Genomic DNA, 12,261 nt, shown 5'->3' with positions numbered 1-12,261 from the left:
GAGCACTGAGCCAAGTGTTTTAAAATCCGTTTTCCAAAGAAAAACACTGAACCTCAGAGAAATTACATAACCTTGTCCAAGGTGACACAGGCACTAAGCAGCAGAGGTAGAACTCAAACCCCTACCTGTTGATGCAACGACAATGCTTCCCCAGCCTGTTACTCTGCTTACCATGGCATCAGATATCACTCTGCCCCATCCCAGGTTCAAAGGCTACAACATTTAAGGGTCTTATCTGCCTGTCTAAGCCACCAAACAACACATATCTTAGCACCTGCTGCTTTACCTGTTTTCTTTAGCCATTTATAACCATATGAACAAATCTTTTAGATTTTACAAAAGCCAAATATGTGAAATTTATTGTCACCGATGATCCTGTTTCGAGCCAAGGACTTGTCAACACCTGGAACTTAGGGTGCAATTGGGCATATCTTTAGAGCTAATTTAATTTACCCAGAGTAACCAGCATGTTCAATTGTGACCGTGAAGCAGCCAGGCAAACCTTAAATCTAGAACAGCTGAATATATTTTGGGATTTTTTTTTTTTTTTCCCCCTTCCTCACTCAGCTAGCAGCAATCAGTGCCAAGTATCCAGCAAATGTCATCTAGGCGCTGGCCAGGGACAAAGTCTCCTGGGTAGTTCTGTGACCACATGGCCCTGTCTTGCTGAGCGTGGCTACATCTCCCCACTTATACCCCCTCCTTCAGTTCCATCTTTATTGTTCTGAGTTATTATTCTCCACAAAGCACTGAACTGGATTCTGAGTAGAGTGCAGAGATAATCATGAAGAGATCTGTACACTCTGGGCATTTAACATGTTATCAAAGTGGATTAAACAAAAACATAATTAGCAGTGTGCTTACCCTAACAGTTGTCCAGATAAAGTGATACAGAAGATGGAAGAACAAGGAAGGGTAAGGTACAATTATTATAGGAAAGAACTTACTGAGGAGGTAATATTGAGATGGGTCTAAGGGTTTACTTATCCATCTCTTCTTCCCAAGGTCATGACCCTGGGGGAGGGGAGGTTCTAACATCAGCCATGTTCTGTGCCAGAATCTGCCTAAACAATCCATTCTTCATATCTATCTGTTTTTTATTTAGTACTAAAGGCTGATTTCGTGGACATCCTCAAATGAGCACAATAGTCCACTGTATCTTTTCCAAAGTCTAAATAACTCAGTCTTCATTAGCACAATGTTGATGATACCAAGTGTGATGGTTAATTTTATGTGTCAGTTTGACTGGGCCACAGGATGGCCAGATATCTGATTACACATTAGTTCTGGATATTTCTGTGAGGTTATTTCCAGAAGAGATTAGGATTTGAATTGGTAGACTGAGTAAAGCAGATGGCCCTCCACAATGTGAGGGGGCATCATCCAATCTGTTGAAGGCTTAAATAGAACTAAAAGGTGGAAGAAGGTTGAATTTGTTCGTTGTCTGACTGCATGAGCTAGTAAGTAAATCTTTTCCTATCCTTGGAGCTCCTGGTTCTTAGGCCTTCGGGCTTGGACTTGAATCTATAGCACTGGCTCTCAGTCCATTAAACTACACCACCAGCTTTTCTGGATCTCCAGCTTGCAGACAAGCAGATTATGACATTTCTCAGTCTTCATAATTGAGTGAGCCAATACCTTATAATCTCCTACGTTAGATAAATATATAGATATATCCTGTTAGTTCTGTTTATCTTGAGAGCCCTCACTAACATACCAAGGGATATGGTTTGGCTCTGTGTCCCCACCCAAATCTCATGTTGAATTGTAATTCCCAATTTTGGGAAAGGGACCTGGTGGGAAGTGACTAGATCATGGGGGTGGATTTCTTCCATGCTGTTCTCGTGAGAGTGAGTGAGTTCTCATGAGATCTGATAGTTTAAAAGTGTGTGGCACTTCCCCAACCCCTTCTCCTATTCTGTCAGGTTAAGACATGCTTGCTTCCCCTTAGCCTTCCACCATGATTGTAAGTTTCCTGAGGCCTCCCCAGCCATGCTTCCTGTTAAGCCTGCAGAGCTATGAGTCAATTAAACCTCTTTTCTTCATAAATTCCCCAGACTCAGGTAGTTCTTTATAGCACTGTGAGAACGAATACACCAAATATTCAGTGTAAACCCATTCCTTAGGAGAAATACTTCCTGTTTTCCCCAAAAGCACAGTTGTGATAAAGATATACCCAATTTACAGTCATAAACAGGACACTGAATACCACGGAAGACAGCCAATTTATGGCTGGTTCAACAGCTTTTCTTGTTCCTTTACCTTCTTGTTACCACATACATGGAGCACTGGCCTGCCTGAGCTCAGCCCCATGGACTTCTCCCCCGACCCAGGCACACCTAGTGCACAAAGGCCTGGCACAGACCTGCAACCAGCTGGTTCTCAGGCTTTTGCACGCGCTTCCGTTTTTCCAAGGTGCAGGTGGCTCTTCCTCAAATTGGAATAGTAAGATCTCAGATTTGTGCTTTGCATGGGCACGTAGAGGAAGCAGCCTCTTGAGTTCACATTGAGAACAGACTGCCAGGCTGAATAATCTTAAAAGGAGATATTTGTTCTTCTAATGCCCAGCCTCTCTCAACTTGTGTTTGGGTCTGCTCAATCCTCATGCAGACTATGCTACTCCAGTTACCTCTGCTCCTCATGAGCAGAAGCTAGCTGCCCAGCTGCTGAGAACATAGTCCATGTGTGAGAATGCCACTTCAGACCTCGGTAGGATTGTCTCCCAACTGGTTTATGCTCTGTTAGAGTGACACACCACCTATGCCACTACTTTCTTAATATATTTTTATTGATCTAAATAGATTCACTTCTGAAACTTAGCATGGTCCTAGGCAATAATATCTATAAAATCATAGTTTGATGTTCCAATTCTATATTTGCTATACATTGAAATAGATATATGACTGTCAAATTTTTTAAAAGTAATTGCCGCTCTACCACTTACGATCATTTGGCTTACCACCAGGGATGTGGGCAGACCACGCTTAGGGAATTGCCTTCTGATGCTACAGTTCTATGATTATCACAGAAGAGGTTTGAATCTGCAAGAAGGAAGGGAGAGGTGGTACTAGTTCACTGAGGAAAACAGCATAGTGAAATAGATGAAATTAAAAAATGTAAGATAACAGCAGGAAGCACAGATTCAAAGGTTTTTAAATAGATATAAGAGCTGCGCTGATCTCTGGGGAGGAAAAAGTGTCCATTCTTGGCCTGTTTTTTCCAAGCCAGTGAGTAAATTTCTACTTGTGTTTAGAGAAGGGAATGTTGTTTTGTGCCCTTACTTGAAAAGAAAAGAAAGGATTTTATACATCTCTCTGTTTCAATTGGATAGAGAGGGCATTTCCTTTAATTTCCACCAGCATGTTTTTGTTTGTAGCTTGGGGTTGCCAGTTGAAAGAAAATGACAGCATTTTGCTGTACATATCAGAATGTGTACAGATGGCATAGTTTTTTATGAGACCTGAATCTATCTGTAAAGAAAAAGCCATGGAATACAATTAATTCACTAAATTTCAAACTCTATTTTTTGTGTGTGGGGGAACCAAAATCTTGTGTTTTTTGTTTTTGTTTTTGTTTTTTTGAGATGGAGTTTTGCTCTTGTTGCCCAGGCTGGAGTGCAATGGCGCCATCTTGGCTTACTGCAACCTCCACCTCCCAGGTTCAAGCGATTCTCCTGCTTCAGCCTCCCAAGTAGCTGGGATTACAGGCGCCCGCCACCATGCCTGGCTAATTTTTTGTATTTTTATTAGAGACAGGATTTCACCATGTCGGCCAAGCTGGTCTCAAACTCCTGACCTCAGATGATCCACCCGCCTCAGCCTCCCAAAGTGCTGGGATTACAGCCATGAGCCACTGCACCAGGCTGAACCAAAATCTTAACGGAAGTTTTCAAAATATGCTTAGCATAACCATAAAATATGTTGGCATTTTCTCCATGTATATCTACTGTCTCCCCAGAAGACCATCTAGGTCACAGGTCTTGAAACTTTCCATACCATAAAGGGAGGAGCAACTCTGGGGAAAATTACTGATGTTGACAGTATTTGTTTTTAATTATCCAACTTTGAATTTGAACACCTTTTCCTCTTTTGTAGTCTCCAATCCTCATGATACACGACACACATTCTAAAGGTTGCTGGAAACTTTTTCCATCACCTTGACAAAGATATTCACAGGAAAGCCTCTGACCTCATTCACCCCCGATAATATCTGCCACTGTTCCTCCTCCAGACACATTTGCAGGCTCTGACCTCACAGAAAGGATAGAGTGAGGAGACGAGAGTGTGGCATATTGGAAAGAGTATTATATTTGCAGTAAAACGAGCTGAGTTCAAACCCCAAGTCAGACCATGTGACTAACTGCTTGTCTTAGGGAAAGCAAACTTTTCTTCCAAACAGAGCCAATTTACCTGGTTTGCTCTGGTGGCAGTTGAAATATTTTTGGGATTATAAATAGTTGTTGCCCCAAGATTCCTTGGTGTACCTTCCCATGGCCCCAGCCATCCTAACTTGCTCCTGGGGAACTCCAGGACCTATGGCCAGAGTACTTCCAAATCGTCTCTGCCTGTGTTTTTCTGATTGCTAAATATGTCAAATATCTTTCTTGGTCTCTGTGCCCTAATCTGTATAATGGGGTAATAATAATACAAACCTCAAGGATTATCATGGTGATTAAAAGAAAAAAAATGAAAGCATCTGACATTTAACAAATGATCAACAAATGCTAATTGTCTTTGCTCTTCATGTCAAAAGGATTCAGCCTTCAATCATAGAACTTTCTTTCCCATTATTACAAATAAGTATTTTCAAACTCAGGACTCAAAAGATACCCCTCAACACACACACACACACACACACACACACACACACACACACACACACATAGGGCCCTTGTCACAACAATTTTGTAGCCGAAAGATCAGAGGGCCTTGCTAATGTCACAGCCCTTAATACTAGGCAAACATGGTGATAGCCTTGAAAATACAGAGTTCCATGTCACCAAAATCTTAGCTCTCTCATGTCCTTCCCTCCCTGCCTCTAAACTCCCTTTCATGGGCTGTCAGATCAATTTTACAGCATGTTTGAGTAAGCTGATGAGGACCTGAGGGAGCAGCCCCAGCTCTGCACTGGACTAATGAGGAGGGGAGCTGGGTTGCTGAATGCAGGGGAAAGCAAACTCCTCTTTCCTGTTCAAAATATGTGCTGAAAAAAGACCATTTTTGCTCAGTTGTGCAGTTTTTTTAATGTTCCCCAGTCATTTGAGCCCAAAAGTATAAATCCGAGCTTATGCCTGACACGGATTTTTTTCAATCAGCCTATTTTAATTGCATAAATGTTCATCTTTGTCTTGAAGGGAAAATATAATACATAGTTCAGTGGAAAAGGATGTCGCCTTGATTGGTATAATTAAGACTTTCTGTTCCAATGCACTGTATAAAGACCAGAAGCCATACAGGTTTTCTCCTTTCATATCACCTCTAAAAACTAAAGAGCTTTTACCCCAATCTGTTTTTCCGTTTTTATTTTTTTAATTAAAAAAGAGTATATGCAGAGGCAAAAAAAATTACTTATATTGCTGCCATTAAATATCCTCATCCTTCCCAAACTCTAAGGTGATTTTTTTGTGTGTTTTGCATGTATTGCAATAATGTCAGTATCAAGGAGGAGTCTCCACGGGCTGACATAGTGGAGGCCTCCTCTCTTTCCAGGAAACTGAGAGTTTGTTTTGAGCTCTCTTGCACACCCAAAGTTGCCACTGGGTTAGAAGTTTCTAGTTGTTTTAAGAAAACATGGTTTAGCTTTTATATCAATTATAAAACACTGTTTAGACCCATCATGGGTTGAATTGTGTCCCTCCAAGAGCTATTATTAAGTCCTAACCCGCAGCACCAGTGAATCCAGTGAATGTGCCTTCATTTGCAAATAGTCTTTGCAGATGTAATCAAATTAAGAGGAAGTCATGCTGGATTACAATCAGCAAAAATCCAATGACTGCTGTCCTTATGAGAAGTCCATGTAGAGATACAGAGATGCAGAGATGCAGATGCACAGGAAAGAAAGCCAGTGAAGACAAAGGCAGAGATGGGAGTGATGCAGCCACAAGCCAAGGGATGCCAAGAATTGCCAGCAATCGGCAATTACTGGAAGAGGCAAAGAAGGATTCTTCTCTAGAGCGGCTAGAGGGAGCATGGCCCCACTGACACCTTGATTTCAGAATTTTGGCATCCACAACTGTAAGAGAGTAAATTTCTATTGCATTAGTTCACTCAGTTTGTGGTAATTTCTTACAACATCCTTAGGATACTAATATAAACCCAATTCCTAGGATTCAACAAGGAAAAAAGAAGATAACACTGCCTACCATTTTGTGGGAACAAGATAACATGGCCAAGGCTCCTAAACAGGTTGAAGTACATGCTGCTTTTACAAGCCCAACCTGAGGAAAAAGTGTGACTGCATCATTGTTCCCTGCAACAGTCTCTTCTGACTTCCTCCAGAGCATTCTGGTGCTTCAGATTCTCTTTGCCATTTTATTTTGTTTTATTTTATTATTTTTTGAGACTGAGTTTTGCTCTTGTCGCCCAGGCTGGAGTGCAACGGCATGACCTCGGCTCACTGCAACCTCCACCTCCAGGGTTCAAGCGATTCTCCTGACTCAGCCTCCCGAGTAGCTGAGATTATAGGCACCCACCACCCACCTAGCTAATTTTTGTATTTTTAGTAGAGATGGGGTTTCACCATGTTGGTCAGGCTGGTCTTGAACTCCTGACCTCAGGTGATCCACCGACCTCAGGTGATCCACCTGCCTCAGCCTCCCAGAGTGCTGGGATTATAGGCATGAGCCACCACACCCGGCCCTCTTTACCCTTGTAGAATTTCCAAGTTACAGGACTGGGAAAAGCCAATTTGCAACCAAAACACACATATTGGGGTCAAACATACATGACGTCAAATCCCTGCTCAGCCACTGATTAACTCTGTTTTCGCAGGGTGTTAGGAGATCTCCCTGAGCCTCACTGGCCCATTTCCAAGTTGGGGAGAGTAATGCCAACTTCACATGGTTTGGAGATGTTTACATAAAGTAATTTATGTTAAAATTCTGGTATCCACCAGTTCCACAGTAAAATGTAATTTCCCTCATTTCCCCTTCCCAAGAGACATACATACTATTAATTAAAGATTGCAAGTAGACGTTAGACACTGCTGGTTAAAATGCAAATTAGTTCGGCCACCATGGAAAGCAGTTTGGACATTTTTCAAATAACTAAAAATACAACTACCATTTGACCCAGCAACTCCATTACTGGATATTTACTCAAAGGAAAATAAACTGTTCTTCCAAAAAGACACATGCACTCACATGTTCATTCCAGCACTATCACAATAGCAAAGACATGGAATAATCTAGGTGCTAATAAGTGGCAACTGGATAAAGAAAATGTGGTACATACACACCATGGAATACTATGCAGCCATAAAAAGAATGAAATCATGTCCTTTGCAGCAACATGGATGCAGCGGAGGCCATTTATACTAAGCCAAGTAATGCAGAAACAAAACCAAATACCATGTGTTCTCATGTATAAGTGGGAGCTAAACTCTGGATACACACAGACACAAAGATAGGAAAATAAGCACTAGAGATTCCAAAGAGAGGGAGGCAGGGAGTGGAAAAGGATTGAAAAACTGCCAGTTGGGAGTACTGTGTTCACTACCTGGGCGACAAGATCATCAGAAGCCCAAACATCAGCATTATGCAATATACCCAGGTGGGAAACTTGCACATGTACCCTCTGAATCTAAAATTAAAAATAATAATAATAAAGATTGCAAGAAGATGAGTGCAGAGAAGTCAGATAAAACAAGGAGAAGATTAAGAGTCCCTGAGGACAGAGGTTGTCTGGAACCCACCATGGGCCAGGCACTCGGCTAAATCCTTTACAAGTGCTGGTTCAGAGGCTCCTCACGTATAACCTATGAAGCAGGTGCTATTTCGTCCCAGTTTTCTGGAAAGAAACTAAAGCTTAGAGCAGAACTTATCTGCCACAACACTATTAATATTTTCAGACCAGATAACGTTTTATAAGTTGGTGCTGTTCTGTGCATTGTAGGATATTTAGCCACATTCCTGGCCTCTACCCATTAAAACAGCCCTCTCCCTCAACTGGGACAACTGGAAACGCCTAAAGACATTGCCAAATGTCCCCTGGGGAGCAAAATTATCCCAGTTGAAAACCACTGGTTTAGAGAGATTAGCTATTATTCCAACATCACAAAGCCAGCATAACCTAGGTTTTCAAAACCTATGTGAGTATTGTTAGCCAAGAATGACAGAGAAGGTGATCTTTTGCCCTAAAACAGAGACAACTGACTTTTCTCCCTGTTGCCCTGGTAATGCTGGCTTTTGATGAGAGCAGAAGGAGGTACTGTTTATACGCAAGGCAAATAAGAAGACAGAGTGAGGATACGGGGCTTGAATCAGGAAGATTCTTCACGGGTTTTAAGGTAAGCAGTAGAAGATACACTAATCCACCCTGCAGTGTGGGGCAAACTCTCTTTCCATATTAACTGCATTTTTAGATAGTCTCATAGTCAACTGCATTGAAGAAATCCATGCCCAGCCTGACTTGCAGCTACATGTGGCCAGGTGATGTATATCTGGCCAATGGGATGTGAGTGGGAGTGATGCTGGCTTCTTTGGAGACATGTGCTTAAAAGGAAGGCGGATCCTTTCCTGCTTAGTCTCTGCTCCATCCTGATGCTTGGTGGATGGATATAGGATGAGCCATCTAGCACCATGTAGACAAGGACAACGTGTTAGAGATGGCAGAGCAATGAGACAGAAGCTGCCTGGGCCCTGGCAATTTTGCAGACCAGAACTTCCAGACCACCTGAACTTTTAGATGAGATCAAACCAAGCTTCCATCTTTCTTTAAGCCACTGTCATTTTGGGCCTCTGCCATCAACAGCTGAGGCAATAGCTAGATCTCTCTAATACAAGGTATAGATGCCTTCAGAATAATACACTAGGCCTTGTGAGATTTGCATTTAATAGGGCCCATACCTTCACCTAAGTAATTAGTGGTTGAAACCCAGCTACTGATGAAAAATAGGCAGGAAAATAGGTGGAAAGCAGTCTTCCTAATCTCTCTAAATCATACTATATGAGTAATTATGGTAGGTAATATTCACTGAATGGTTATATGTGCCAATAATTGTTATAAGTGTTTCATATACACTCACTTATTGAATGCATACCTCAGTCCCCCGAAGTATGTATGATTATAATCTCCATTTTAAAATAATAGAAACTGAGGAAAAATAAAATGAAATAAGTTGCCTAAAGTCACCCAGCTTATAAACACAGGGTAGAAATTTGAGCTCAGCCAACTCCATGCCAAAATGTCAAAACCTGCACCTTCAACTCCTGCTCTGCCAACTCAGATATCCACCCCTCGGTGCAGAAGGATTTAATGATTTTCTCCTTCTCTCTAGTTCTACAGACCTGTGGTTCCACAGATCCCTCGGCTGGAGGACTGCCTTTCATATGTTGTATATGTAATTATTTGGTGCAATCACCATGGTTATTAGAAATAGGTGACTCAGCCTTAAATATCTGATAGTTATAATTGAATACCAAGCAAAGTAAATGTTACTCTCTGGGGGAAATCTCTAGTTTAATAACATAGGTGGTAAAACAAAATTGTACAGTTGTCCTTGATGAGTCACTTTGGATAGGAAAGTTTTCTAGATAACTAAAAATTTAGTCATTTTAGCTAAAGAAAATTTAAAAAACTTATGAAGGACTTCAACTTTGGAGAAGATGGAGTGAATGTGCTTTTTCCTATTCCTTCTGTTAAGCACACTTAAAACCTTGGATGTTATAGGTAAAATAAATATGAGAAGGCTATGAAAAGTAGAGAGAAGAAGATAGGCCAGCTAGGGAACTCAGGGCCCAAGCTCCTTCCCTCATATATCCCAAACTGTTCCTAAGGAAGCCAGCAGCCCGTAGATGTGAGCAAGCACAGACAAAATAAAGCCCAACAGAAGCCTGCTTCCTCCACCAAAGAACCAGGAACAGGGCAACCCAACAAGCGAACCAAGCTTCCATCTTTCAAGTCAGAAAACTTCCAGAAAATAGCAGCTCATCTCCAGCCAAACCCAGCAGAAAATTCTGTGCTCCACTCATGTCTGCAAAGGTCCAGTAAAAAGCCTAGATTTCTATCTCAACTGAGATGTAATGAGGCTCCCCAGTTCCCCACTGGGAGAAAGAGGATATCAAAGGAGGCTGAATATAAAAATAGGACCTTCATCTTTGCTGGGCAGTAGTAGCACCCCACATGGAAGTAACTGGGTGCACCTCCCACTCCACACTAAGTTGGTGTCCGAGGAGGCTTAGTGGAAAGTTAGGATTTTCAATACAACCCAGTGGTAGTGGGGCTGGCCCTCCACCTCTCCACCACGATGTTGGTGGGGGTTATGTGGGGAGAAGTAAGAAGGTATTCCTACCTCTTCCAGCCAAGGAGGTATCAGTGGAAGCTCAGAAAAGATCTGGAGCTCTCACCTTACTCACCAGTAATGAGGACCCTCCCAGCATTGGATGTCAATGGAGGCCGAGTGGGGAAGTGGAACTTCTTCCCACATCTGACAGTAATAAGGTGGCACTCACCCCTTCAATTCAATAATACGATGGTGTCCACTTTCATCACTCTTATTCACCACAGGGATGGAAGTTCTAGCCAGTGCTGTAAGGTGAAAACAAACAACAACAATGGAAATAAAAGACATGCAAGTGAAAATGGAAATAAAGAAATTAAAACTGTCCCAACAGACACTGAAAATTAAAAGGCAATAAATACCATTTGCAATTGAAAAATGAAAATGCTTAGTTTTAAATCTAACAAAACATACACAGGGCTTGTATGCTAAAAATTACAAAACACTGATGAAATAAATTACAGATCAAAATAAATGGAGAGACATGCTGAGTTCATGATTTGAAAAAAGCAACACAATAAATACATCAATTCTCTTCAAATTGATATGCACATTTAATGCAATTCCCATAAAAACTCCAGCAAGATTTTTTGTAGGCATAGATAGGTTCATTCTAAAATTTAAATGGAAAAGCAAAGGAACTAGAAGAGCTAAAACCATTTTGCAAGATAATAAAGTGGAAGGAATCAGTCCTCCTGATTTTAAGACATATTATATAGCTACAGTAGTTAAGACTGTGTGGTCTTGGTGGAGGGATAGACACATAGATCAATAGAAGAGAATAAAAATCCAGAAATCGGTCCACAAATATATCCCCATCTGATCTTCGACAAAGTTATACAAAAGCAATTCAACAAAAGAAATGGAGACTTTTCACAAATGGTGTTGAAGCAATTGAATCCATAGGAAAAACAATGAAACTTGACCTAAGCTTCACACCTAATACAAATATTAATTCAAAATTATAAACTTAAATGTAAAACATAAAGCTACAAAACTTATAAGAAAAAACAGAGGAGAAGAATCTCCAGGATTTAGGGTTAGGCAAGGAGATCTTACACTTGACAGCAAAAGCATGAACCATAAAAGGAAAAATTGGTAAACTGAATTCCATCAAAAGTAAAAGCTTTTGTTCTGCAAAAGATCCTGTTGAAAGGATGAAAAAACAAGCTACAGACTGGGAGAGAATATTTGTAAACCACATAGCTAGTAAAGAACTAATATATATATATATATGTAGATATTTCTCCAAACTCTGAAGTTAAAAAAAAAAAAACCTAAACAATCTAATTAGAAAATGGGCAAAGGACATGAATAAACATTTCACTACAGAAGATATACAGGTGGCAAACAAGCACCTGAAAAGATGTGGAAGATCATTAGCCATTAGTCAAGTACAGATGAAAACCACAATGAGATATCATTACACACTTATCAGAATGATTGAAATTAAAAATAGTTATAATACCAAATGCTGGCGAGGAAGCAGTAAAACTGAATCACTCATACATTGCTGATGCGAATTTTAAATGGCACAGCTACTCTGGAAGAGTTTGACAGTTTCTTACAAAACTAAACATGTAACTACCATAGGACCCTGGAACTGCACCCGCTAGGCATTCATTATGAAGTAATAAAAACATATGTTCACATAAAAATGTGTACATGGAAAATTATAGCAAATTGATTCATAATAGTCCCAAACAGGAAACAACTCAGATGCCCTTCAATGGGTGAATGGTGAGACAAACTGTGGTATATCAA

The 12,261-nt window shown here is 40.8% G+C and overlaps 1 long non-coding RNA gene across 1 annotated transcript in view; it reads right to left on the bottom strand.

The window, feature by feature from the left end:
- Positions 1-527: 527 nt before the first annotated feature.
- The window catches only part of LOC129143700 (uncharacterized), a 41,015-nt gene continuing 29,281 nt past the window's right edge, over positions 528-12,261 (bottom strand). The window contains exons 3-4 of the long non-coding RNA XR_008547457.2: positions 10,670-10,745; positions 528-3,041 (exon numbers count right to left, since the gene is read on the bottom strand). This is a non-coding gene — a long non-coding RNA (uncharacterized LOC129143700). The remainder of the gene's footprint in view (positions 3,042-10,669; positions 10,746-12,261) is intronic.

This window comes from Pan troglodytes, chromosome 3, assembly GCF_028858775.2.
Source record: "Pan troglodytes isolate AG18354 chromosome 3, NHGRI_mPanTro3-v2.0_pri, whole genome shotgun sequence".
Lineage (NCBI taxonomy): Eukaryota > Metazoa > Chordata > Mammalia > Primates > Hominidae > Pan > Pan troglodytes.
Note: the sequence above shows the minus strand (reverse complement) of the source record. Positions and strands in the feature narration are given on the sequence as shown.